Source organism: Heliangelus exortis, chromosome 2, assembly GCF_036169615.1.
Source record: "Heliangelus exortis chromosome 2, bHelExo1.hap1, whole genome shotgun sequence".
NCBI lineage: Eukaryota > Metazoa > Chordata > Aves > Apodiformes > Trochilidae > Heliangelus > Heliangelus exortis.
This window is the reverse complement of record NC_092423.1, coordinates 13,974,300-14,001,539: the sequence shown is the minus strand read 5'-3', so window position 1 is coordinate 14,001,539 and position 27,240 is coordinate 13,974,300. Positions and strand designations below refer to the sequence as shown.

The 27,240-nt window shown below is 37.9% G+C and overlaps 1 protein-coding gene across 3 annotated transcripts in view; it reads left to right on the top strand.

Annotated features, from left to right (window-relative positions):
- Window positions 1-27,240, top strand: part of CCNY (cyclin Y) — a 129,776-nt gene that overhangs the window by 48,985 nt on the left and 53,551 nt on the right. The window contains exon 2 of one of the 3 annotated variants that reach the window (XM_071734798.1): window positions 14,122-14,186. The exons of the other annotated variants lie outside the window; for them this stretch is intronic. The gene's annotated coding sequence lies outside the window, so the exon portion shown is untranslated. The remainder of the gene's footprint in view (window positions 1-14,121; window positions 14,187-27,240) is intronic. 3 annotated transcript variants of the gene reach the window in all.

Below are 27,240 nucleotides of genomic sequence, written 5' to 3'. Positions count from 1 at the left end.
TAATGCAGAAGTTTATGAAGGTGGAAACTTGATTTTGAAAATTAATTAAGTGGTCTTGTCCACTACAAAATGAAATCAAGTAAACAGCATATGACTTACTTATGTCTCAAGTCTGAAATCTGTTTTTACTTCCCTAGAGAGCTTCCTACTTCTTCAGGCATGAGTTATGTGGGCTCCTAGTATGTACAGCATTAATGTGTCTGCTTTTGTATCTTACATCTTGAGAGAGAAACTATTTGCCAACACCAAAATACAGGCTTGTGGTTGAATCTATTTCTTTTAGCAGAGGTTTCACTTAGCATGTTGTGTTTCCTAATGCTTCAGGCTTGATGCTATTTATAGTTAATAATTGAATAGAGAGACAAAAATTACAGTGAGTGGAAATCTTTCTAATGAAATAGTACACAATAGAGTTGTTATACCCATGCTGTCGTGGTGACCTGTCTGCTCTTAAAAAGAGCCCCAGTCTTTTGTAGTGTCTTTGTGTTGGACCTTGGCATTTGCTAATCTAGTCTCAGCATGTGAATATTGCCATTGTATTTGTTTTAGGTATTCCTGATGCAGAGATTTTATCTATTTTTGCTGTATTACACAAAGTCTTGAGTAAGTCTTCATCCTAAGGAAGATTTTTCTTTTAAAATTCTGAACCATGGAGAAAAATCAACCTGAATCAACCAAATATGCCAGCACCCCATCTCATAAACCAGTATTCTTCTTCAAAACATTCAGCATTCTTCTCTAAATTTCTATATGCATTTAACATGATCTTGAATTCATCTTTAAAACTGATAAGGTTTTGTGGCTTCCCATGCTTCAGAATGAAGTGCAGGTAAGTATATATATACTGCATTTCTTATCATGAGACAAACTTTAGTTATGTATTCTACAGTCCAATTTCTTTGCCCTTCTACAAAGGGAATCAATTAATAATCCCCATTTTTTTCTCTTTGTTGTACCTTTTTTGATAGTTAAGTTCAAATTTGTTTTTATTTATGTTCTTATTTTTTGCTTCTAATTATTTTCATTATCAGTTTCTCCATGATTATATCACTTTGATTTACTGCTTTAGCTGCATAGTATGTATACTGCATACTATACTGCATAGTATCATACTGCAAGTATGATTTTTACCTGACATCCAAAAATAAATATTTATTACACTAAGTATGGGCCTGAATAGATACTTGGTTCCATTGGCATTTGTGTACTCCTGGTAGTTTGGCAGTGGAGTTAGTGGTTAGCTTCAACCCACTGCTGAATGTCAGAGCAGACCCGGGGGGTCCTGAATTTATCTGAACTTGCTTAATTTTTCATGTGAACTGCTGCTTTCTTTGCTTTAATGAAAGTATTTATAGATGAAGTCTTGCTGCGTAGTGTATGTGGAAAAAGAAAAACATATGAGGACTCAGTGGGCTTCCTGAACATTTAGTTCTGTCCTTCAGTTTTCAATAAGCTGTTGTTGTTAATGGAAAGAGAAGTGGGCTGCACAGTGCTGATGTGTTGTGTGTCCCTCTGAACCTGTGCACAGGCAATGCCTTGCACTACAGCCGGCACCTCTTTAGTCATCCAGCCTTGGCAGCAGAGCTGGCAGGGGTATTGTGCTTTCTCCAGGAATGGGGATTGGGTTTTTGAGTGTGGGATTTTTTTATTTTTGGCCACCAGCTCTGTTCTGGAAAGAGGTGTGCCTTGTTGTGGGTTTCCGACAACTGTTTCCTTTAAATACTTGAAAAAAAGTTGTGTGTAACCAGTGTCCTTTTTATAGCTGCTCTTCATTCTTTGAGTGTGACAAAAACCTGCCAGTCTGTTTTGCCTTCGTTCTGTTTATCCCTGCATCTTCTGAGTCATCAAGAAGAATTAATGGAGTGGTAGGATTGGATAGTGTGTGCTTTGGGCTGATGAATTGAGGTGCTAGAGGTGATATATACATCCCCCTTTCAGTGTGGGTTCCTTGAAGAAGTAAGTGTGCATTTGTCTTGGGAGATGTCCTAGAAAGGCCATGTTTGGACACTGCTATAGAAGGCACCCTGCTTAAGGGAGAAGCTACAAACACTCAGGTTCCCTTTTTTAATGCCAATTATTACTTGAAAACACCTACAGTGCTTTTGCCATTGTTGTTCTTATGTCTTGGAGTGTATTTTTTATTTGTTTCCACCAGCAGTAGGCCAGAGATGGAAACATTCCTTCAGGGCAGCACAAGGCCTCTGAAACTTAAGTCTCCAGTTGTCTGCCTGTGTGCACATCTCCCAGTAGTTTCAGAAGGGCTGTCTGTGACCTGACCCTTATTTTCTTCCTTGATTACTTTTCCCTTGTATCTCCATGTGTGGATGGCTCTTTCTGTCAGATGTTCTCCATTTTTTCCAGCAGTGGTGGCTGCTTTGTGGAGTGGGGCTCAGCAGGTCTGGCCGGAGAGAACTGTGGGGCTGTTGGCTCCCTGCAGCTTATTGCCACAAATGCTTTTTGGAAAGTTTGCTTTCTCCTGCATGATGGCTTCACTTCCCTTGGGCATTTTTTCATTATTAAAATGCTAATGGGAAACAGTTCCTGTCCTTTCTTGGGTGAAATTGTTGTATCTGGAAACTATGCATGTCTTTCCTCCTTCAGGTTTTAGTAATAAAAGAATTAAATTCTCTTACACTCTGCTGCTCAACAGAATTTTCTGTGCTGCCTCTCTCCGCTTTTCCTTAATTTCCCATTGCTACCATTTATTCCTTTCTTTTGTTACGTAGCTCCATTTTAGGAACATAGTGATTTCTCCTCGTAGTAGCCCCAGACATTTTAATCTATGTTTCTTTCCTTGAGAAAGGGATCTTTAATTTTGTGTGAAGATTATTTCAAAAATAAGTACCACATTTCTGCAGACTAATTTGTTTGATTTCAGTTGTAATTCTGCTTGCGTAAGATGTGAAATGGTGTGTGCAGTGCTTGTTTTTTTTTAACTTTGATAATTTCAGTTGTGCAACACTTAGTAATTTACTTTAAAAACCCATCAAGAGAATATTGTGTATTTCACCTGTCTTTTCTTATATTCAGAGATGCTTTTCTTCTGAATTTTTTAAGTAGAGGGGAATTACATTATGCATGTATCTCTGACAAAGACCTTGTGCCTGTTTGCTTTACTCAAACTGCAGAATCATTTAGAATGGGCCATGGCCCTTGACAGGTTGGAGAGACCTATAGAGATTCAGTGATATTTAAAATAAATAAGTTAAAAAATCAAATGCTTCTCCTCAAAGGAAGGAAAATGGCAAGACTAGAACAAGAGGAATTTTTGGTGGGGTAATATCTTCTTCCTCAGTTTCCTTCATGGAAGCAGGGACTTCTCTAGCAGTTTGTGCCTGCTATATGAAGTGCATGTTACATGTACCTTAGGGTTAGATCTTTGCCATCTCTTTGGTCAATATAGATCTAATCAAATTCAATTAATCCTGCTGTAGAGGCACAAACCAGGTCTATTTAGTAATTTTAAATTCATGTTTTCCTTTTTTGCATCTGGTAAGAACTGTTTCCATTCTGTCTTTTAATGTCAGTGTCTAATTTGTATATAAGTGTATATGGTTTTCAGCTGGAAAACTTTGAAAGTCCCTTTAGACATGAAACAACTAAGCTAATTAGATTTGTTTTCTTTCAACTCTAGAGGTACTCTTATCTCATTAGGGGCATTTTTCAGTGGTTTAACATAGTAGTTCATTTTACTCTCTTACTCTGTTTTAACCAGACTGTCTGAATAATAAGAAATTTGCCATTTCAAGTAGAAGAGGAGCCTGATGTAAGTATGAAGTTAAAAGAGTAGGTTAAATGAGATAAAAGCATTTTTGTCTGTCTAATACAGCAATAGAAATTATTTTTTAAAAAAATACTTCAAAAAGAACTTGACTGAAATTCAGTACACTCACAGCTTGAGTTTCCAAAGATGAGCAGTAAATTTGTCCTCTCTCTCCATGTTTTTCCCTACAGAACACTCAGAACAGGCAGCCTGGCTTTTGTATGGAAAAATGAAGATTTTTGTATGGAAAACTGAAGCAGTTTTGTGCAAAGTAGTAACATGCACAACATATGCAAAGTAGTAACAGAAGATGGATAGAATTAAGTCAGAGCAGTACAAACCCCAAAATATTACTAGATACTTTTTTCTAACATGGTCTGCAAAATGCCTTTTTTCAAGGCTTCTTTTTTTCTAGGCCAGGACTATGTTTATTGTAACTGTCTTCTTGAGGTGTTTTGTGAGATCAAAGTTTTAGCTCTGTTTATGGGACACAGCTGTCATTGAAGTGTTTTGTCACCCCAGCAGAGAGGTAACATTACTTAGTCTTAGCATGTTGAGTTTATGCTGGAGGGTAAAAAGTTCAGTTGAAATTGCTGAAAAATGTATTTGATGTTGTGAAATGGTATTCTGTGTCAGGTGGAAATCTTTGCAGAATTAGGTAACCTTATTTATTAATGTGTCATTGAGCACTGTTAAAGGCAAACTGCTGCAGTAACCTAGTTTATTACAGTAGTGGATACTAACTTACAACATTGCATTGTCATTTTCTTAAGGTGGGTTACTGCCTTTATCCAGCATTTTTTCTCTCCTATTCTGACCTTCATCTGCCCTTTGAAGGGTTTTCCTTGCTTTTTTCCTCCCTTCGCCCTCATTTTATGCAAGTTCCCAGCTGCCATATGCATCCCTGTGTGCCCATCTGCAGTGTGTGGGGCTCTGGGGTGATGTTGGTGAGATGTCTGTACTCTTCCTTGTGTATGGGCTGTGTTTGTAATCCTGCTGGCAGACTGAGGTGAATACCAGTGTCTAGTCTATGGGCCTTGCTGAACTCACATATTTTTTCCTTTTCTAAACAAGTCAGGCTTGATTTCACTGTGTGGGCTCCAAGGTATCCTCCTGTGGTTGGCATTAGGAGATGCTGGTCCCCATCTCTGTCTGAGGGACCAACCCCAGCAGCTGGGTGGTACGACTGTGCTTGTAGTTACCCCTGCAGCATTAGTCTTCTCCTGAGCTTCCTCATTGTTATGGTGAGTATTTATTGCAGGCCAGGTCTGCATGTGTTCTGCCTTCTATTGAAGTGAAAATGCAATTTTAAATTTCTTGAAATAATTTTTCCGTGTTGTAACTCCATCTGGAAGCAGAGTAATGGTGGCTTATGGGAGAGTCTTCTGTGGCTGGTGCTGTTGAAGGGAATAGTGAGTATCACATTGCCAGGCCCTATGAGAAGGACTGGGACTTTTCCTTCCCCTTATATGACCACGACAACCTGTTAATATATTTAATTTGTCTGCCAACAAGATGTTATACAGTGTCATTTCTGGTTTTCTTTATTTCCTGAATAGTATGTCTTCTGGATAAACTTGAGGTTTGGTTGTCAAGGTTTACAGTGCCTTGAACTTCTATGGGTTATTTGGGTCTCAGGTTTCCAGCTAGTGTTTTCTTTTTGCAATTTGCCACCAGAGAAGATGGTGGCACTAGACCAGGTGAGGTAGTGAAGTCTGGTTTGGGAAAGCATGATGTGTGCTGCCATGCTCTTTATCTGCCTGTCAAGGGCAGTTATATAAAATCCCTAAATGAGCAGGCATGACTTCTGGCGTAGTCTTTGCAGCCCAGGAGGAAGAATGTTGAATACATCTGATCTTAGGCTTCTGGTATATATTATAAAGTACATAAATATACTTCTAGCAAAAAAATAAGTATCAGAGGTCCTCTGGAGATGTCACCTCTTTGTCATGGTCTCAGGGTCAATTTGGGCTTGCTTTGAGTTTTTTTCACGGGCTTGTGATGGATTCCCCTTCTCTCCATAGGAGAATACCTGTGGGACAGCACTGTCACTCACTTGCCACCTCTGTCTGAGACCCAGTGACAGTTCAGAGTAGCTGCTTTCTGATACGAATCTCCAGTCTGTCCCAGACAGGCCTGAGATGGAGGGCTAATTTCATGGCTGCTTCTGTGATCCTTTAGGTGGGGATACTTAGTTCTTGTAGTTCCCTCTGACACTCTTCTGTAACCCTTGGGTTGGGTGCAGGGGCTCCTTTTCAGTATAGCAATGGTCCTGCCAGTATCATCTGACCTGCTGACCAGCACCACATTAGCACTACAGAGCTAATAATTGGGGCTGAATGTGAATGAAAGCCAAATCTTTATTTCCTTCGTAAATGGGTAAGGGAATAAAAACTTAAAAAAAACCATAAAAAAAAAAAAAAGCTTTGATTTTTAAAAACAAATACGGCCTTACAAAGATATATACCTTTTCCAGTTAAGGGTATTGTGACCCATTTTATTCATTTGGAGGAGTCTCACTGTAGTCTTAAACATAATATTTGAACTATGCATTTCAGTATTGCAGTGGGTACTTCATCAGGGATGCTGAGCTCTGTCCCCAGTAGAGCTTTAAACTCTCACTCAGATGTTTGTTCTGTTGTCTTTATATTGAGGTTTAATGAGTTGCTGAAAATATATTTTTTTCAGTAACAAACACATTGAATACTCTTTGCAAGTTCATAGGTGGTATGTGAGATCTTATTTCCTGTGTGGTGACCATATGCATATGTTGGCATGCAAAGGAGATGGCAAAAGTCTCATCTCCAAGATTTTAGTTTCTTTTTCATTTTTTATTTTCCCCCTCAATTGGAGGTTTTGGCATGATATTATACAGCTGAAATATTCTGCATATTTTCGAAATATTTTACAGTTTTAATTCTGCATGTATTTTGTGGTACAGAAGAGGAGAAAGTTAAGCCTGTTGTAATTTAGGGATGAGTGTTACTCGTCCTACAGTTACTTTAGAATCCTTGTAGGTGTAACACTCTGTACTGTTTTCTTTCCCAAAGCAATTAGTTGTTGAGTACTTGCCTTTTCAAATGTGCCCCTGATGAGTACACAGGCTGTCTGCTCTGGGCATGTGATTGTCTCGTTGGTACCAATCCTTTGTGCACAAAGCAGAGAAGAAATCAGTAACATGATGTGGGATTTGCAGGATTTTTCTATGCCTGCATTTATGTAGCAATTTTTTTTTTTCTGCCTTCTGTTCAGCACTGAGAAAATCAGTGTTTTGACCCTTAAATAGAACAGAACTTATTTGTCAGAAGATTGTACAGTTGTACATGGCTTAGAAATGTGGATAAGATATTCTTCAAAAATACATATCACTCAGAAAACTATTTAGTTCTGCTCATTCAGTGGTGTATAAAGGCAGTCAATTTAGCCTGTTGTTTAGGCTTGCATCTTGAATATGTAACACTGAGATATACCTGCTTCAGCTTAGCAGTAAGAAAATCAGAAGGGCTCTAATAATATGACAAAATAGCAGTGAGTTGAAAACTGACAAAAGTTTGGACAGGAAAAATAATCCAGTGCTGTTTTGTTTGATGTAATTTGTAACTTAAGTGGTGCCTGTGGGAGTGAAAACCTACATCTACCCCACTCATTTATTTGTTTATTGAGTCCATTTATGTTCTGTATCTCCACATGAAACTTTGTACAGAATAACTTCTAGGCATTAGATTCATCTCTGTCAACAATGCAGGGAGGCTGAAGTGTTTTGTTTTGTTTTTTAATTAGTTATACTTAGTGCAATTTAGTGTTATAGCATGTTCTCTGTTCTCATGGTTTTTCTTACTGTTCTCATGCAAACCCCTTAATCTTCCATTTTTCTAGGTCAGGCCACAACCCTCCTTAAGCTGTTCTATGCTTTAGCACACTTTTTCTACACAGCAACCTTCTATTTTTGCAACTGCATTTCTTATATTGAAAACAGAAATCTACTGTGGCCTTTTCCTGTGAACGAATCACTAAGACTTCCCTTTTTCGACCCAGGTTTTGGCATCATTGTGGCTTTCCAAAGTTGCTAATTCTCCTGACCTTTTTGGAATTGATTGTGGTGTTCTGGGTCATTTCCTCTCCTTCACCCTGGGCCTTTTTGGCTACCTGAAGCCATCTGGCCATGGCAGTGTAAGCTTTGCCCAGAGACTGCATGAGCACATCACTGCCTAAGAAGCCATCACCCCTTCACTTGCACGTTGTGTCTGTTCCTGCCCCTCTAAACAGAGCTGAAGCTCTGAGTGAGCCCTGCCAGTTTGTTTCAGACTCTGATTTGGGTGCTGAACATTGGAGATGCAGTTGGCTCAGCTGTTTTAGAGCAGGCAGCCTTTTTGTTTGCTCATTGCTTTATGTATTTCTGGATGGGTGGAAATGGGGTAAAGAAAGCACAGAAAGGAGGTGAATCTCATGAAGAAATAACTGTGCTCAATGTTGATGTTAGAAGAGTAGAGAGAAGTAAAGTTGTCTCCAGTGTCTCTTCTGCTAAGGAAGAGGACAGGGAAAATGTAGTAAACCTATAAACAAAGCATGGGGCAAGAAAAACGAATAGAAAAGGGGCAAGATAAATAATGTAACTGAAAAAATATACCTGGAGGAGAAAAAAATTGAACTCTGTTACTACAGAGCAGGAAACCTAAATCCAGAAAAGAAGATGTACAAATAGATAATGCTATATATTACTGTAACAGGAGAGTTTGTTGATGAAGAAAATAGAACAACTGAAAAGTGAAGGAAAATCAGCCCCAGGAACAGATTAACAAATTAACAGTGGTGTGACTTCCCAGTTGATGATACAAAAGTAGTTTATGGTGATTACTAGTGATAAGGCCACTGACACAGAGGAAAACCAGATGCTGTTAGTTAGGGTCTCTCCTGTCTTTGCTTCTCATTGCATCTGGAGATTTTGTTAAGACAGATCTCCTTTATGTGTTCCTACAGGATATGAGAATAAGCATGAAATTGCTGTTCAGAATGAACACTTGTATCAGATGGAGTTTACCTCATTTTTTTCTATTTGATCTGAACATCATTTAGTCTTCATCATAAAATTATAAGTGTCAAGGGAGATATTCTAAAGATTGCGAGGAGCACTTAGGATTATTTTAATCAGGGATGGATAAGTCCCATTAAACAATTGAGGTAATCTTTCTTCCAAGACAGTGTGTCTGCTAAATGCAGATGTGTATACATGATGTTTCATGAGCAGATCTAATTAAGTCTCTCTCTTCTTTTTTTTCTCCTTACTTTTTTCATAATTGATGATTGTTGCTTCTGCCCTGTGCTGCTGTGTCCCATCTTGCTCCCACCTTTCTGCCTCATAGTTGGACGTGAGGGCTGTCCCTGGGCTGGAAATGGCAACTGCACCATTTCTCCCTCCTTCCTTTTAATAAAGTCTTTGCTGCTTTTCTGACATCTGCCTGCCAGCTTTCTCTGAATGTGCAGGCAGGTTGTATGTTTGCTGTGTTAGTCTTTTATCGAAACTGGTTGAAGCTGGCTGTGGATTCAAAAGCTATGGAGAGACAGTGAAGTGTTAACACAGTTGTGTGTGCCAGATTTCCTTAGGAAGTGAGCTAAAAATAGTATTATGCTTTAATATTTATCTACAAGCCAAGAAGCTGACATCATCTATTGTCTGTGAAACCTGTTTGGAGACAACAAAAAAAAGCATGTGTGGCACTTCTGTGTCAATTTAGAAAAAATGGTAGCTGAAATTTCCTAATCTAGGTAGACTGAGACTCTTAGTACTTCCATACTTATTTGCCAGAAAAATCCCAGGCTTTTTTTTTTTTTTTTTTTTCTTTTTTTCCCATTATTTTTCCTCTTTAATAGAAGATAGCTGTTTTGATGTAGTTGCCTCCCTGTGACCCAATTTATATAGTAAAAATACGTAAATTATTTTTGTGTGCAACAATTATGGGAGAACTACTTTAAATGCACACCCAATTAGAAGCACATCTAGAAAATAGTAAAATGGATTGCATAGGGAAATTGTTTCATATATAAAATACCCTATTTTGTTTTTTTTTCTTCTGTAGACTGCTTGGCCCTTTGGGATAGGTTGTGTACTTTGCATGCCAAGTAGTACTTTGCCAAGTTGCCTGTGTTTCACTGAGTTTTGATGAAAATCTCTCTGCAGTTGGCAGTTTTAGGTGAGTAATAAAAACAAAAACTCTGTCTGCAGGTAGTTGGTATCTCTCCCTTTGTTGCCTAAATCCAGAGCCTCTACTTTATTGCCAAGGTTAATGAAGACAGTTGCTCAGTTGCTTTTCAAGGAACAGCCCTCATACAAATGCTTGGATTTGTATGTAATTAGGCTTTTTGTCTAATATCCTCTATTAAATACTCAACAGTTAACAAACAGTGGGAAAACTAGACACTTAAAGGGCAGCTCTGCTAGTGTGAAATATAGCATGGGAGCAAGCAATAATGAAATACTCTGTTGGAGACAGGGTTGTAATCCAGGCGTTTTTTTTTATGCCCTGAATATTACCTGCATTTGTTCTTTCAATTTTCCTGTGTTGTCAGCATCTTTTTAGATCATAATACAAAACATTTTAAAAATAGCCATGTATTTTGGCTTTGAATTTTAAAAGAAGACTACATTTTACCAGTATGATAATAGTGTTCTATGACTTGAAGTGTGATTCTATGTTGAACTGTGCAGAGATACAGCACCTGTTTTCTCAGAAAAACATCCTAGTTCACCTTTCTGATGTCAGTCATATAATTTCTAGCTGCTAGTAATAATCCTTAACTGTAAGGGAAGGGCAATACAACTTTAGTTGTTAAATACAAGTTTAGTTGTTAAACCCCATCACAGGCAACAGATTCCCAATTTGATTAGAAATACTTAGCATAGATCTGGGAGATTAATTTAAAGCCCTGTGTGTTGCTGTTCTATCTGGCACTCACCACAAAGATGCAAAACAGAATGGTGATGATCTTACAGGTCTGTTTACATGATATAATATTAGCAGGGTAGCAATCTTTGCTGTGCTTTGAGTGAATGGGATGTTAACATAGCCAGAAGGTCCCTGGAGGTTAGGTGGAGCAATCCTGCATCTGCCTAAAATATTCTGTGTAGGTAAGCAAAATTTCTAGTGGAACAAAACTCACAGGGAAATGAATACTGCATGATATTTAATGAAGAACTTGAGATTAGTGACATTGACAGCTTAGCTACTTTTATTTTTTTTTGTAAACAAATGCACAGTGGTATAAGAGCACACATTAATGGTTTTGAAAACAGCATTAAAAATGCACGTAATGGGTTTTGTTCTTTATTGCAGACCAAATGACACTGAGCAAACATTTTCATATTTCATTTGATGCTAAGACTTGATTTACTTAGTGTCTATTCAGAATTAGGATCTGTGAGGTTATTAACTAGTATTGTATGTTTTACCATTCACAAACGAGTAGTTCACAGACATTATAAAGTACTGTGTCATTTACTGCATGCCTGGGAAGCTGATGGCTGAATAGTGTTTGTTGTGGTCTTCTATCCCCAAATTCTAGAGCAGGAAACACTCATTCTCTTCAACATTCTATAGCACATGACAATAAAAAAATTACATTTTTATCCCTTGCCTTCTGGAGACAATAAATGGGTAATCCAGAATGAAACCATGTTTAAAAACTTCTTTCAGGATTGTACTTTTACTGAAAGTTCTCAAATGCACTTTAGCTATTAGAAAAACTATTTAATTTATTAGTGTCATGTGCTACATTTTTTCATAATGCAGTGGGGTTTTATTTATTTATTTTCATTATCAACTAGGATTTTTTTTATTTCGGGAGGATGCTTTAATAGTTGCTCAGCTGGAAAGCCGAAAGAGAAGAATCTACTTTTAAAATTACATAGTGGTCAGCTGTTAAGCACAGTTCCTGTTACTCTTAGATTTTTTATACAAAGCAAATACAGTATAACTTTTCTTGACAATATTACAAAAGCACATGGGCAGTGGGCATTCTCCCTGTGATTTGTTTTATAAGTGGTGCATTCATATTAAGATCTTGGGGGAAAAATGGAAAATGTCATTAAAGCTGTTTTGCAAACTTAATTAATCTTGCTATTCCCCTCTCATCATGTGAATTCTAGAACCAGAGATTCTCTCCTGTGTTACTCAGTAGTGTTGGTCACATAATGAACAGCTTGTCGGTGTTTTTCTTATCCATTGTTTACCTTGTGGGCCAACGTCTTGTGCTATTCCAGTCTTATTCCAACAAGTTGCACAATAGTGCTTGTGGACACAAGTGTTTTTTCTAGTCTTTCAGGAATTTTATCAGGTTTATCCTTACATTGCAGATGGTGAGTTGATACACAGAGTAATTTTGAAAATCTTTACTAACTTAGTGCTCGTGTGTAAGTTCTCAGGAACATATTTCTCTGGGTACTGAACAGTGGGTAGTGGTTCATGTTTTTAGCAAAGCTGCTGTTGGTTGAGGGTTTTGACCCTTGATTGCCCTGGCAGTGTTTGAGTCAAACCTTAGGAAGAGTTGCACATGCAGAGTATCAGCAACCTCCAGCTGGGCAATGCCTCTGCGCAGTTTGGGTTTTGCCTGGCAGCAGACAGGCACTGTCTGGAGGCAGAGGAACCATTTTTTTCTGCCATCACGAGAGACTGATTTATCTTTTACAGTCTTCTGCACAACTTGTTTTCTTTTATAAGAGGAAGGCGTCCTTCAAATAACTGTTGTCTTCATTTGGTGCTGCAGATTTTTTTCTACAGCTGTCATGTTTGTGCATTGTGTCTAGTGCCCCTGAAAGCACTGGGGAGAGGGAAGTTAATACTTGGTGTAAATAAGGTGCCTGATTACAGTTACACATAGACCATATTGCTTTGGCTGCACTTCCCAAAGTCTGAGAACTGTGCTGCAAGCTTTCTGCTCTCTTAAAAGTTTTCCAAAGTTGTAATAGGTCAAAGTCTGTGGGGCAGACTTTGTAAGGTGATCAGCTGGGAAGGCTACTAGCCTAGCCAAGTGTAAATTTTTCAGAATACAGTACATAGGGAATTCATACGTATATACAAAACCTTGAGTATTGATTTTGGTTGAGACCATGCCTTTGGTTGAAAGAGTAGTGAAAAGTTTCCCTGGTTCAACAAGTGGGAGATACTAGGGCATCTCAGAATATTTAGGGGAATAATTTAGAACATAATAAGTAGGATAACTATTCAGGATATTTCAGAATAATATAAATTATTTGGGAGCTTGTGTTACATACTTTAGACCTTTCAGTTGTCATGTGCCAATTATTTCTAATCCCATTACTGTACATTTTCTCAGCCTCCTCCAGAGAGAGGACCCTATCATGTCATGTGTCCTGATCTGCAGATGCACAGAGCCCCTTGAGGAGAACCTCTGAGAGGTAGTTTAAGGCATCCCCCTTGTCTCTGGCATGGAACTTAAGCCTGAACTCTAGAGTCTTTCAGGCTGTGAGTTGTGTATTAACCATCAGTGCTGCAAAATCCTTCTTCTGATCTGTATTGTAATTGGCAGTAACTAGAGCAACAGTTCATTCTGTAGTCACAGAGTTTGTCTCTGTTGGGCTTCCCTCCAACTTGGTGAAAATGAGTTTCAAGGTTGCTTCTCTTAATATCTCATATAAAGAAAATAGTAAATTCAATATGGGACGATGGAGAAGTGTGCTAGGAAGTAGGTAAAGAAGTGGTGAAGGGAAAGCAGAATGGAAAGCAGCATTTATGACTTTTGGATGTCCTCAGAGTGCAGAACCTGGTTTTGGTAATGAGAGCATTCATATTAAAGTTATACTCAGTAGTATAATACTCTTTCTTAATGGCATCCCTGTTGTGGAACAGGAATCCAGACTGGGGTGGTGTAGACCTTTGAGTAATGAGCTTTCCAGACTTCATTAGCGTATCATTGGCCCCCTGACTGGCAGGTTGGAGAGCAGAATTTGCTGTACTCTGTCAGAGCATCAGTCTGCCAGCTCAGGAAAACTTTCTTCTGCAGTGTCTGCTTAGTACCTCAGGGTTCAGAGCAAAATGAATAAATGGTGGTCTCACTAGAATATCTGACAAGTCAAGGAGAAAGCTGCCCTGAATTTATGTGATGCTTGTATTTCCAGCATAGCATTTGCAACTGGCAATGTTATTAGCCTGCAGTATTCCATCTGCCAGAGCTCTGCTGCATGTATTTAGTTCAAATAGAAAACATGTTCATCTAGTTATTATGGCATGCATTAGGAGGATCAATTGTGTTTGATATTTTACTACAGTAGGAGGTATATGTGATTGTGAAATGGCTATCTTATGGGCTCTGTAAACTGAAAAAATATTTTTTTTTTTCCTATACAGTATACTAATACTTAGCCCAGAATGAACACAGAATGTATCTGGAGAAGTTTCAGATAATACTGTAGGTATTTCTACTTCTAAAGGCAAGAAGGATTCTTTCTACATTAAAATGTAAACAAACAAACAAAAATTTTCCTTACTCTGTCAACTATATCTCTAATTTCAGAATAGGACTTAATATTGTATTACACTTTGACAAATGTATATGGTTTGGCTCAGTCTGAATGTGCTGCCAATAGAATTTATTTAATTTATTGTGGAATAAATAAAAAAGTACAGTTTTCTTTATGCAGAGCATCTTAAGATGTTAAAAATAGTCTTAATATTCATTACCAGTTTACATTGCCTTAAAATATTTTACAAATAAGGAATAAAATTAAAAAAAAATAAAATATTCTTAAGTAAAGCTGTTAAAGTTTAACTTCGTTATGGAGATAAAAATTACAGAGGGAATAATTCCATTGTATTTTTGTGTAATCTTGAAAGTTTCTGCCCATGTATTCAAGAAGTTTTTTCCTGGTGTGGCATGTAGAAAAAGGTGTTGCTGCCTGCTTTCCAGTTCCAAGATGAGCATTAGCAGCTAAAAGAAGCAAAAGAACTGAGCTAATTTTAAAGCAGCCGAGGCAGTTGACTGACTTTTTATTAATTATTCAGGAGAATAAATTCATGTGAAGTCCTTCATTGTCTGAAGTGTCAGACTTCCTGCCATTTAAAAATGAAATGTAATAAACCTCTCAGTGAAAAGTTTCTGTTTCTATTTTAATACCTCCAAGCTCCAGGAAGGGTGATTGTGGTAAATAAGACTTTGTATCTTTTTGAATGCCCGATTTGTTATTTTTCTGAAATCTGGTTTGTAATTGTTTTCCCTGGTGTACTTTTTGTCTTTTGATCTTCCAACTAATCAACCAAATATGCATAAATCTGCAATGACTGCACTGAGATTGTTATTTAGTGTAAAATTTTTCCCCAGTGGCTGAAGGCTTTTTTTGTTCTCTCTTTTTATAAAAACAAGACCACTACAAGAAAAGTAGTAAAAAGTGAATTCATACTGTGTTTTCTGTGTTATGACAAAAAGACTTTGTCCACTGGAATGGTAATTTTTAGTATTTTTTCTCCTCATTTTTGTCATCTCTTATTTATTAGCATTGTCAACATTTTATTTCTAATATTGAAAATGATAAGGTTAATTCCCCTTTAATATATCTATTACCACATAAAATAAAAAAGGTCAAGGAAGAAAGTAAATAAAGGAGGAATGTTGATGGACTTCCAGGTTTACCCATTTGCACTGTGACTGAACTAATTGCTAAGTTACCTGCAAATTCTACTCTCTTGGTCCTCTGATGCTTTTCCTGTGGTGCCCCATTTGCTGTCTTTCACTGTCTAAAATAGGAGGGTGAGAAAGTGATATTTGCTTAAATCAAGTAATCAAGTACTGGTTTATTTGAATTTGCATTCCAGATTTCAGGGTTGCAAGGTTTTCTCAGACTTCATTAAAAAAAAAAAAAAAAAAAAAAAAAAAGCTTTAATTTTTCATGGCACTGAGAAGATGGATGACAATCTAAATGTAGTAAAACATTTAGTGAGAGTCATTGGCAAAACTATGAGGATGCCTTGGGAGCAGTCCAGTGCTCTGCCCCACAGGGAGTTGTTTTATCTCTGTGTTGTTTGACCTAGTAGAGAGTGGGCCAGAAGCCAAGAGCCAAGCTTTTCATTGTGTCAGGAGGATGGGAAACATTTTTTCACTGGCATTTTCTGCAGCCTGTTACCAGCTATCAGGATGATGTTAAAAATCAATTATTAGAAAAGTGCTTGATGAGAGGTACAGCTGAACATCTTTTCCTTTTTCCTTCATCTGCTCCAGTCAGTCTTTTTGTCTTTTTTCCCTGTTGATTTTGTTCCTCCTGCAGTTTCTTTATATTTCAGGCACTTTGTCACAGTTTTTCTCTTGAGCTATCTTTGCATGATCCTTGTGGAAAACAAAACAGAATAGATGAAGCCTTCCCTGTGCTTTGTGCTTTTTTTTTTTTTTTTCCTTTTTAGTGGGATGTACTGTTGTTAATTGTACTACTAGAATTATGGGAATTCAAGAAAGATGAAAAAGAAACCACCTAACAGAAAGAATATAATTTTTATTTGAAAATTTTTCCTGTACTAGCCCCAAGATCCAATGATAATCATGCTTATAAAAATATCTCCAAGGGGTAAGGAACATCTTTCATCAACACCTAAAGGCTCTAAAACATTTTGGTGATGAAAAATATGAAAACAGGTCAAGGTACCAAATCTGGGAACTGAGCTAGGTACTCATTTGCTTTCACTTGTGATTGGTGGCATCTCCCCGTGAGGTAATGAAACCACAGCAGACATTTTTGTGATTTAAAAATAGAATTTATGCCAGTCTGCTGACATCATCATTCATGCCATTGATCATTTAAAATTAAAAACCAACAGCCTATTCTCAAGCCAGTGTTAGTATGGCACAATAAGAGTAGAATATAAGTGATGGATGATCATGGGTTACTACTAATTAGACAAACTTGGTTGTACTTGGAGGTGGAGAGATCATATTGGTTGGAGAAAAGATTACTTTTGATGACTTGGATAGCACCATCCTTTTCTCCATTTTTTGTTTCATTTCGCAAAGATGAAGTAATGATTGAGTTCTGCTAAAGGGTAACTTATACAGAACACGTTGCAGTGTTCGATTCTACACTCCTGAGTGCAGAAGAGTTAAACTTTCCAGCAATGTGATAGTATTTCTACTTCCCAAAATAATGTGCACATGCAAGTTTGTTAAGACAGTCTTCTTGAGAGCAGAACAGACCCTTGGATGGAGGATTGCAGTCTTTGTGGATGCCAGACTGCACCAGTAGTGTTGAGAATGTAGATGTTTGCAGGAGGTGATGGCTTGAACTAGGAAGAAGGTTCATCCCAAGATCTTTCTTTAAGTTCTGCTTTTGGCTTGAGTGGAAATGAAACAAAATTGGCAAGAGAAGCTTCTCTTTTAACTTAGATTTCATCAGGGAACTTTACCAATGAACTGTATGAACCTTCATCTGCCTACAAATAGTGAAGGTTTGAGATAACTGACCATGGTGGGATTCAATACTCTGTGCAGTATTCTATAGTTTCTTAGGCCTTTACTGTTGTGTTCTTGCCTTTATGAATAGAAAATAATTGAGGCTTGGAATTGCCACTATAAAAATGAGGAAGTGGCAAATGAAGTGAGCAAGTGGGAAAGGGGGTTGGATTCTGTGAGTGTGATGAAGACTGTGCAGGCTGGAATACTGTTAAGTGTCATATACATAAACTGACAGATTTGCTGTCTTCTTAAGGCTGCTGTACTTCAGTTGCTGATGTATTCATTTATAGTTTTTTTCAAACTTCTGTTGAGAGTTTTGTTCAACAGAAAACAATATGTGTTAAGGAAAATTAACATGAAATCAGTCTTCTCTAAATGGTGAAATTTATGATGCCAGCCATGTGTAACCTCAGTAGAAAAACTTACACTATAATGTTTTCCATTCCAGGAAATAAGAAGTTGGCTTTAAAAATGCTGTTGATGATGTTAATAAATTATTTTTCCTGGAGAGATTTAATCAGAAAACTTGAGCTTGGTAGAAGAAAGGGAGGTAAACAGATATTTTGCAAGCTCCTGTTCAGTTATTATAATAATTTTTTTTTTCTTTCTGTGGTGAAGAGAACAATTTTCCACTTGATTGTGTATTACTGTATGACAGCTGAAGACATATTAATTTATTACAGAATAGATATGGAATTTTTCTAGTGAAGAGAAGTAGGAGGGAGAGCATAGAGCAAAATTTTCTCATGACAATTAAAAATAATGAGAAAAATTAGCTTGGGAAAAAATATTTCAGCAGAACTTTCTTACAGCTATTTTGAGAGACCAGCTTTTCTTGTGTCTGCTAGCATGTTTGCTAAGGTTACCTTGGAGTCAGATGTGAGCAAAGCAGTGGCTTGGAAAGCAAGTCCTTTGTTACTAAAAATATGATTCTTTTGACACTGATGTGACAAACTCAGACCAAAAGCGAAATAGATGAGCAACTTAAAATTTAACAGGATTACCTCTTTTTTTCCAGGGAAATATGAAACAGTTTTCTGCTGGGTTCTGATCTCACAAATTAAAAAAAGCCAGCATGGACTCTCTGTATAGTTACTGAAACTGAAAGTGTAGCTCTTTGTATGCTCCATCTGTGCAATGTCAGCAAAAGAGGAAGTGCGAACTTATCCATGCATTGAAGGAGTCATCCAGTGACAGAAGTACAGGAGTTTTGATTTGTAGTTTTCTGTCTTTTCCAGAGGTGATCTGACTGGTCCTTTTTTTTTTGTGGAGATGGACACAGATCTGCTTGAACATTGCCCAGCCTGCTCTCACGCTCAGGGGCTCAGCAATGCTGGAACATCTGTGCTTTCTATGTCTCAGGAAGTCATGGTATCATTTCTTTCTTGGCATGTCTGAAAGATTTCCTGATTTTAGGCTTACTGTTACACTGTCACAAAACAGAGCTTTATGTCCCAGCTACCTTAGACTCTCAGATCTGTGCTGACTTTCAGGATATTTTGAGCCTTAAACACCACAGTGTCCCAGATCTCCATCCATATTGGCTTTCTAGGGAATCCACTGTTCAAGTGGGTGTGTCTTATGCACCACCCTGTACTTCTAAAGTCTTATAGGACATCATCACTGTTTACTTAGAAGTATAAAATAAAATAGAATTGCCAGATAAGGCAAAAGTGTATATTCTCTGCTCTGGTATACAGTTTTGGCTTGGGTGGAAGATCCAAGATTCTTTTGAGTGAGCACCCATATTCATCCCTTCCCCATCTCAAACCTGTCTAAAGCCTGCCTGTGTCAGCTCTTAGCTATCTTCCATTCCCCAAACTCATTTTTTTTTAGACAGCTAAGGAAAGAAGCTTTTTCATGCCATTTGCATTAGTCCTTCAAATATTTGGGTTTAAGTACAGGTGTTTTAGTCTGTCATCTTGATCTAGTGGGTATGTGCTCAAGCCCTCTTTAAAAATGATAGACTAAGGCACTCCAGCATATGGCAGCTTAGTAGCAACTTGTTAAAATCTGAAAGTTTTGTAAGCTCTATGTAATCTCTTCACCCTGAATCATTACACATGGCTATTTACTTGAAATAATTTGTGTTGCTTTAGTGCAGACAGTGTCTAACAGACTTCTTCTATATGAGCTTTGAGGTGCTCTGTGGCATCCTTGAAGCAAGAAGCAGCCACTCTTCTAAGAGATGTGAAGGTGTGAGTGAGTCAGTACACCAAGTTTAGAACCCAGGAGAATTCTTTATGCAAATTCATGTAGTAGAGTTGAATGCTTACCCTGAATCTGAGGAGTTCCAGCCTTTCCGTCTCAACATTAATGACAATCTTCCCTTTATCATAGTGAAGAAAAGACAATACCAGAAGTATTGGTGGCTATGATGATGTATGAGTGCCATGGAATACAACACATGTATGCAAAGCCAAGACATGAAGCACATGGTGAACCTTTGAGATGAGTGTCTTAAAAATTGTGGCCATTTCTTCAGTCATCCTGGTATTTTGAAAGAATGAAATACTGTGAACTTGTAAAATTCCATATTAATTTGATTGAAATAATTTAAGACATCTTTTGTCTGCACTGGTGAAAAGTGAGTAAGATCTTAAAAAGACATCAAGCCATTAGAAAGACACTTTCTACTTAATATTTGGGAGAAAATTGATGTCCAGTTGTTGGAGTTTCATCTGCATATCTCAAAGAGGAAATGTAAGGTAAGAAATGTCAAAGTTAAAGACACTCAAAGTAATTTTCAGTATGCAGATCCAGTCATATTGAGGACAAATAATTTTCTGCTTTTGAAGTAGACAGATTGAAGACAGCATCAAGTTTTAAGGGTTGAAAAACAGAAAACAAATACGATGCTAATGATTTTTCAAAGGGTGATACCTTTCAGCTAGATTCACCATTGCAGTTCTTATGCTGTAAAAATATGTTGAGTTGTACCATGTCTCCCTTGAATTTATTTTCCTTCGGTTTTGTAAGTCTCCAAAATGAATAATTGGAATTTTGCTTAATATTGCAAAAGTGAATGTTAAAACTTTTTTCTGTGCTATTTTAAAAAATCTTAGCCTATTATCTGGTAAATCAAAACAGACTGACTTCATTGATATCTTTAAGACTTCATTTGCCTTAAGGCCATGGCACTCTGAAGAGTGACAGATAAAGAGGAGAGGAAGACCTGGCTAGCTCTGCTGTCACTGGTGCTACTAATGTGTTATGTGCCTAAGTGTTTGTTGAATAAAGGCTGGGTTCAGCCAGTCCTCACATTCCTAAAAAAGCAGTGACGTCAATGTCAGTTCTGGTGGCTGTATTTTACAGTGACTGAGCTGCTGGTATTTGGACTGAAACCTCTAAAGTTATTGGGTAGTGTAAATTGGTGTAAATCCATTAAATTATTTGGAGCTCTTCTCATTTAGGACAGGACCAAGGCCAAGTTACTGGGTAGATACCCTGCATGGGTGGTTTTTATTTATTTATTTATTTTACTCTCTTGCCTGTATAGCTTTTGTTGGCTTTTTGTGGGTTTTTTTTTAAGGTTTTTGATGCTATAAAGTGAAGAAACTAATTGTGATTTCAACTACATGGATTTATACTTCAGAAAAAAGTGCTGTGGAGATTTTGAATGCATAGGAAGAGGCAGGTTTTCAGGCAAGCCTCCAAATCCCTCCCACGTATCTGAAGATTGTATAATCCAATCCTGCCTGTGTTGCATGTCGCTAGGACAAAGTACAAACAGCAAAGTGAAATTAATTATTTTCTTTATACAAAAGCAGGCTGGGAGCTGGGAAATTTCACGGCGTTATTACAGCAAAAGTAGCAGGGAATTTCTGTGAGGGGTAGTGAGGCTAAAGATTGGATCAAAACTGAACAGAGGCAATAGGTGAAACTCTGGTCAGCCAAATAATTTTTCTGCACATCTAAGATGCAAATAAAGGGCAGGCAGGGGAGGACAACCCTCTTGTGCTTTTGCAGATGTTCAGAGGCCAGTCGGGTCTTTAAAATCATAAACCAATACTGTGTTTTCCAACATTTTTGAGGAAATTTAAGGCTGTGAGGGAACTTTAAAACCTCATAGTTTTGAAGGAAAAAACCTTTTTTCTTTAATTGGAATGTGTCTCTCTAGCTTGCAGTGGTCATGATCTACAAAATATGTGAAATATCTAGTTTAAAAAGTGTGTGTCAGAATGAAAATATTATATTGAACATTCCTCTGCATCCAAAACTTGTTAATTTTTAGAAATGTCAGCTTGTGGTGTTTTGTAAAAATCTGATCAAAGATTTCACCAAGGTCTTGGGGTGTTTAAAAAGCAGCAGCAGTTCTGAACTGCAAATAGTGAAGTGGTAAAAGTTCGTCTGGCTCTCACGGAGCAATGATGTGCTTCTGCTCTTGGCTTTTTGGTGGAAAAAGGATCTGGTGGAAAAAGCCTCCTTTCAGCCAAGGCTTTTTCAAAACCTCACTGTGTTGTGTAAATGCATTGTAATTTGTGTGTGGAATAGCATGTTTAAGAAATAGAAGTGTTCAACAACAGCTGTTAGCTGCTAACTCGTGAACCACTGCCATGCCTTCCTATGCTTTGGTTGACTCCTGTGCCTGTTTCTGGGTAGGCTTTCACATTTTAGGTATCCTCTCTTCTTAGCTGTTGCAGCTTTTCTTTTCCCTGTGCTTTACACAGTGTTGCCTGTCCAGTATAGTGCCTCTCTTTCTTCCTAGTTGTAATTTTAAATTTCTTTAGTTTATTTCTGACACTGTTTTCCATGCTATTTTACATAATGAAGCAGCTTCCCACTGGAAAATGTAGGGATCATATGAAGCAAAGAAAGCCAGCCCAGGGAGGTTGTGGCTGCCCCCTCCCTGGAAGTGTTCAAGGTTGGATGGGGCCTTGAGATGGGGCCTTGAGCAACCTGGTCTTGTGGGAGGTGTCCCTGGCCATGGCAGGGGGGGGAGTTGGAACTAGATGATCTTTAAGGTCCCTTTTCAGCCTAAGGGCATATACAATCCTCTGCATTTGTTATCTTTTCGAAGTGTCATGTGGAGGAAAACAAGCCAAACCTAAAACCTAGTGCTTTGTTCCTCTCTACCCAAAAGTACTGTCATTTTTTTTTCCTGCAGAGTGATTTTTGCACATGAGAGTTGTATGCTTTTTGGTTTATGGCTTCAGTCTAGGTAAAGACTGGTAGGGAATAAGAAGGATGGTGACCAATTCTTTGTGGGCTGGTCTGGATTCTTACACAATTTGCAGTGGATCAAAATGCATATAGTTTTAGATGGGACATGAGCATTATACAACCCAAAATTCCAGTCCACTGACCTGAGAGTTGACTCAAGCAGCAGCATGGCCTGTAGTTTAGGAATAATCAGGTCCTTGCAGAAAATGTGGCTGGGACTTGTTTTGCTTCTGACATCTGTATTTTGGTTCCTGTGGCACAAGGCATGCCATACCTCCCTTTTCCACTGCTTTCCAGAACACCAGAAAGATAAATGCTTGTCTGATTGGTGCTCTCTGAGGATTAAGGTCCATATGCTGTGATAAATCTGATGCTGGAAAACTGACAAAGCTGCAGCTGTGGATAAAAGTTAGTTAATGTTAAACTGCTAGGCTATGACAGCTTTTCTCCTTGCTTAAAAAGTAAATTCTGGTCTGTTAAATTCCCTGCTTTTGATTTATTTAATTCAGATATTTTAGTAACTCTCAAAGACAAAGGACCTATTTGTTTTAATTTAAACTGTTTATTTTTCTAGTTCATCAGATTACAAATGTAACAGGATTTTAAGGTGTGTTGGTTACATGCAAGTTCTGCCCAGCCCTCTGTCCTGTCTACCACAGGAGCTGATGGCAGAATGTAAGAACAGAGAATTGTAGCAATATTTCTTCAAAATGCCTACTTGGCTTAGAATTGCACTTTGGGAACCTCCTGAGCAGCTATCATGTACTTTGCCGTACTTAGTGAATTTCTCATCCTAATTCCTTTTTGAACACTTTTAAACTGTAGGGACTTCATTGTCTTGTAGAAGGGGGTTCTGCAGTGATAACATTGCTGAAGAACCTCTTCCATTTGTGTGGTTTGAATCTCTGTGCTAGGTGCACTTGGTCCCAATTCCTACAACATATTTCTTGCAGAGGAAATTCACAGCTCTTGGTTTTGAAGATGAAGTTAGAGGGTTTTTTTCTTATGTGCCCTGGTTTTTTGCATTTATTTACATCTGCTGTTTTGTTTACCAGTAACTAGGACATTCCCTGTAGCTAATGCTAGTTTGCTATGTTATGTTGTATCATCTCTAGACTTTGCAATGTTACTAAATTCACTTCATGGTATTTAATGTGTTGAAAAACAACAGAGAACATTTGTTGAAAAGTGACCATTTAATCCTGAGCTTTATTTCCCATCTTTCAAGCAATTTATACCCAGTCTTTCAGAAGCAGGTGACCTCATTAAAACCTTCTGGAAGCCCAGGCAGGTTGTATCATTATGCAGATGTTTTTTATTCCTTTAAGGAACTTCAGAAAGTTGGAAAAATATAATATCCTGTTAAAAAAACCTTCTTGACTTTCTGTCTGTATCCAGGTATTCTAAATATCAGGATATTTTTTAAAAATAGGTTCTTCAGAAGAGTAGGGACCTTCAGGTAAATACCACATGTTCATTTTATGGTATGATTCCGGAATGCATGAAAGCATTTGACTTTTTTCCACTTTCAGAGAGCAATCGGAGTTTGACTTCTTCTATACATACAGCTCTTGCCAATAAAACCTTTCCTGTGATGACAATTGTCTGTCCTGTTTTAATGAAAATACCTCTGACAAGATTTGAAACGAGGAACTACTGTCCTGAGTGAAGTGACTCCCTTTTTTTAGTTTTTCAGTGGCAGATTAGACATAGGCCTTCAGATTGGAAAATTTCACATCTGCTTAGCAAATGCTTGAACAGCTCATCTGGTGTGATTAATGCATTCCTGACAGAGGTACAAAGTGCTGCTGATGTTGTTATTCTTTCCTGTCAGTGGATTCCCTCAGTAGATTATCTTGAAGGAGCCCAGATGAAATCATTCTGATTAGTGTGCTGCATTAGGTATTATATATTTTAATTTAATATATAGCTTTTCTTCTGTTATAGCTACTTTGCAAACAGTATTGTAGACTGACATGAAGTGAGTGAAACTGTTCTGTGGTAGCAGTTCAGCAGTTGTTGCTTTCAGTGTATCTACCTGATGGATTGAGCACAGGTGTGAATTTTGCAATGAACATTGGAAAGTGTTGAAATATTTAAGGCAAAAATAGCTCAAAAGAATTGAACTGAGTTAAATTAGCATTTTCTTGTCAGGCAATAATAGGAAATGTTCATCCAAAAAACATATTACATAGCATCTGACATTGGTGTGTATCTTTTCAGTAGCCTTCGTACATGGAGCAGTTCCCAAGGTATATGGTATTAGGATAAATTATTGGAAGCAGATGAGAGCAAACTATGACTGGCTTAGTGCAGCACTTTATATATAGTTGGATTAATTCCCTTTGTCAGGAAATGTATCAGGAAAGATGAAGGGTCAGCACATCTAGAGTATGATGTGTCTGTTCTATCACAGATTTTTGGTTTATGATTAGGCAAAGAGCCACTAGAAAAATGATTTTCTAAAAGTGCATACTTTATTGATTTTAGAGAAACTGGGTAGACTATCTCTGAATTAGGCATCTACAAGTATCAATGTACAGGCTGGTCTTATGGTCCCTAAATATGTGCTCTTCTGGATAATTAGGTGGATCAAGGCCTGGAGTATGATCTGCAGTGGTGTGGACTAAGCACAAAATGGCACCAGGATCAGGGATGCATTGAATTTATTCCTCTGTCTCAGTTCCTCATCTGTAATGGAAATACTAGTACCCCTTTCAACATTTTTGCCTGTAGTGTACACAATCTAAACTTGGTATGTTCTCTGCAACATGTCTTTGAATTGAATTTTCAGAGACCTTTTCCCTTCTTTCTAAGAGCACAGGTATCCCTGTTGTGGGTTTGATCTGGTAATGTTTTATCTGCCTGAATTTAGAATGGCTGCATTACTTTGTGGCTGAACAGATCAGCCTCAGGGCTTGAATATTATATGCAGTGGCTGTGTCTCCATGACTAGGAGAAAAACAGCTAGGAACCCTTTTTCCCATCTAGTTGCTGCTTGAATCTGCTTTCCCCTCTTCCTGCTGCTTGTTCTTTGCCTGGTAGATAGGACGTGAGAGGAATTTTAGGGGTTTTTGAGGATGGACAAAATACCTGGATGTTGCAGGTTTTCAGCTTTCAGAAGCTATAGTGCCTGGAGTCTGAGCAAGAATTAGATGGCTACATCTGACGTGGATATATACTGACCAACTTATATTGTGTGTGTTCTTTCCTAAGGCATTTAGGAGACTGAGCCTTCTGGGCTTAGGGGCAGCACTAGAGCTCAGTAGTGGAAGTGGCTCAGGTGTGTGTGTGTGTGTGTGTGTGTCTACCTGCAGATGTGCTGTAGCTGGGTTCTGTTTATGGGCTTTTTCATACAAGCACAAATGTAGTTTCAGTGATGAGAGAGGTTTTTAATTTAATGTCAGTCACTTTTCAGCTCTAGGTGACAACCTGCATGTAGTACTGATTTTAACATGGTATCTTGGTAGCATGGCAATTTGGTTGCCATGTGAATACAAATCTGCAGGGGAAAAATTGAAAGCCTGTTGTTGTAGTCTACCATATATCCTGTGGTGTTCCTCAGGAAAGATTGCAAATGATATTTTTGCATATTAAAAAGCAGCTGTTTCCCTTGAAGTCACAGATGCACCCTTACAAATGTTTTCTAATACACTTGCAGTAAATTTTCTGAGAAGCCAGAACAGATTATTTTTGTGTTTGTATTTCATGGATTACCTATTAGCTGTTTGATAAATACTTTAAATTTAGGTCACACAGCTCAGTAGGGAAGCAGAAAGAAAAAGGAGGGATCCTGGAAAGATGCCATTTTCACTGGCATTGATTAAAATAGTTTGTGTAATTATGGGCTGGTGTGAAGGCTCCTCAGAACTTGAGTCAATATTACGAAGTTGCTTTTTTTCAAATGAGGAGTTGAGCTACAGCTCAAACTCCTATGCCCTGATTTGCAGAACACAGCACGTCCTTAGGGAAATTTTGTTTCTTAATTTTTCACACAACAATAATGTCTGTTTTGAGGAATGGTGCAATGTGTATTCCTCAGTGCAAAGCTGCAGATAATGCCTCAGTCTGAGATTCAAGTTTATAATGCCAGCTCACTGTGATATGCTGCTGCTGACTTTGTATTAAGCTTTGTCATCAAGTAAAGTTGGTTCACTTTACTCTAGGTTAACCCAGCTCTTCTGCTGACTCTCATGTTGTGTGTTTTACTGAGGAACAAAATCCCCTGCCAGCTGCTAACCTCTGGGTTAAATTTGTGAGAAGGATGGCTAGGATCACAGCCAGCCTTGCTGAGGGCATTGAAGGCTGTAGAGCATGGTAGGACTGTTTCCATGTTTTGAAATGGCAGGTATGGCAACAGCTGGTATCATTTGTTTAGGTCTGTAATGATACTGTGGTAAGATTTCTGTGGAGATGACTGTGGAGAAGATTTCACATGTATCATGTTAAATGATTATTATCAGTGATAAATGAATCATAATGGGAAGAAAAATTAGATTTTTTTTTCATTATTATTATTTTTAAAGTATTTCACAACTGTTTGTATTCCACTCTTTCTTTGGATCTAATGTGATGGTAAATTCATTTTAAAGCTGTGTATGTGTTCAGTAAAAATGCATCAGGGAGAAAGTCTTCATGGTGTTCAGTGTCACTGGAGGATTAAAGAAATGCAGAAATTTCAGTTTGAGGTTAATAGGACAGCAGCTTTGTTCCTTTTGTTACCGCATGTGCCATAAGGGGGACACGAGTTTTGTTGACAAAAGCAAGTGGTATTTTGGGTATTAATAAAACCCCAGTGGAAACAGGTGGTGACTTTCTGCCACCTTATGTAGAAATGCACTTGGAATGGAGAGATGCCAGCCTGTGTCTCT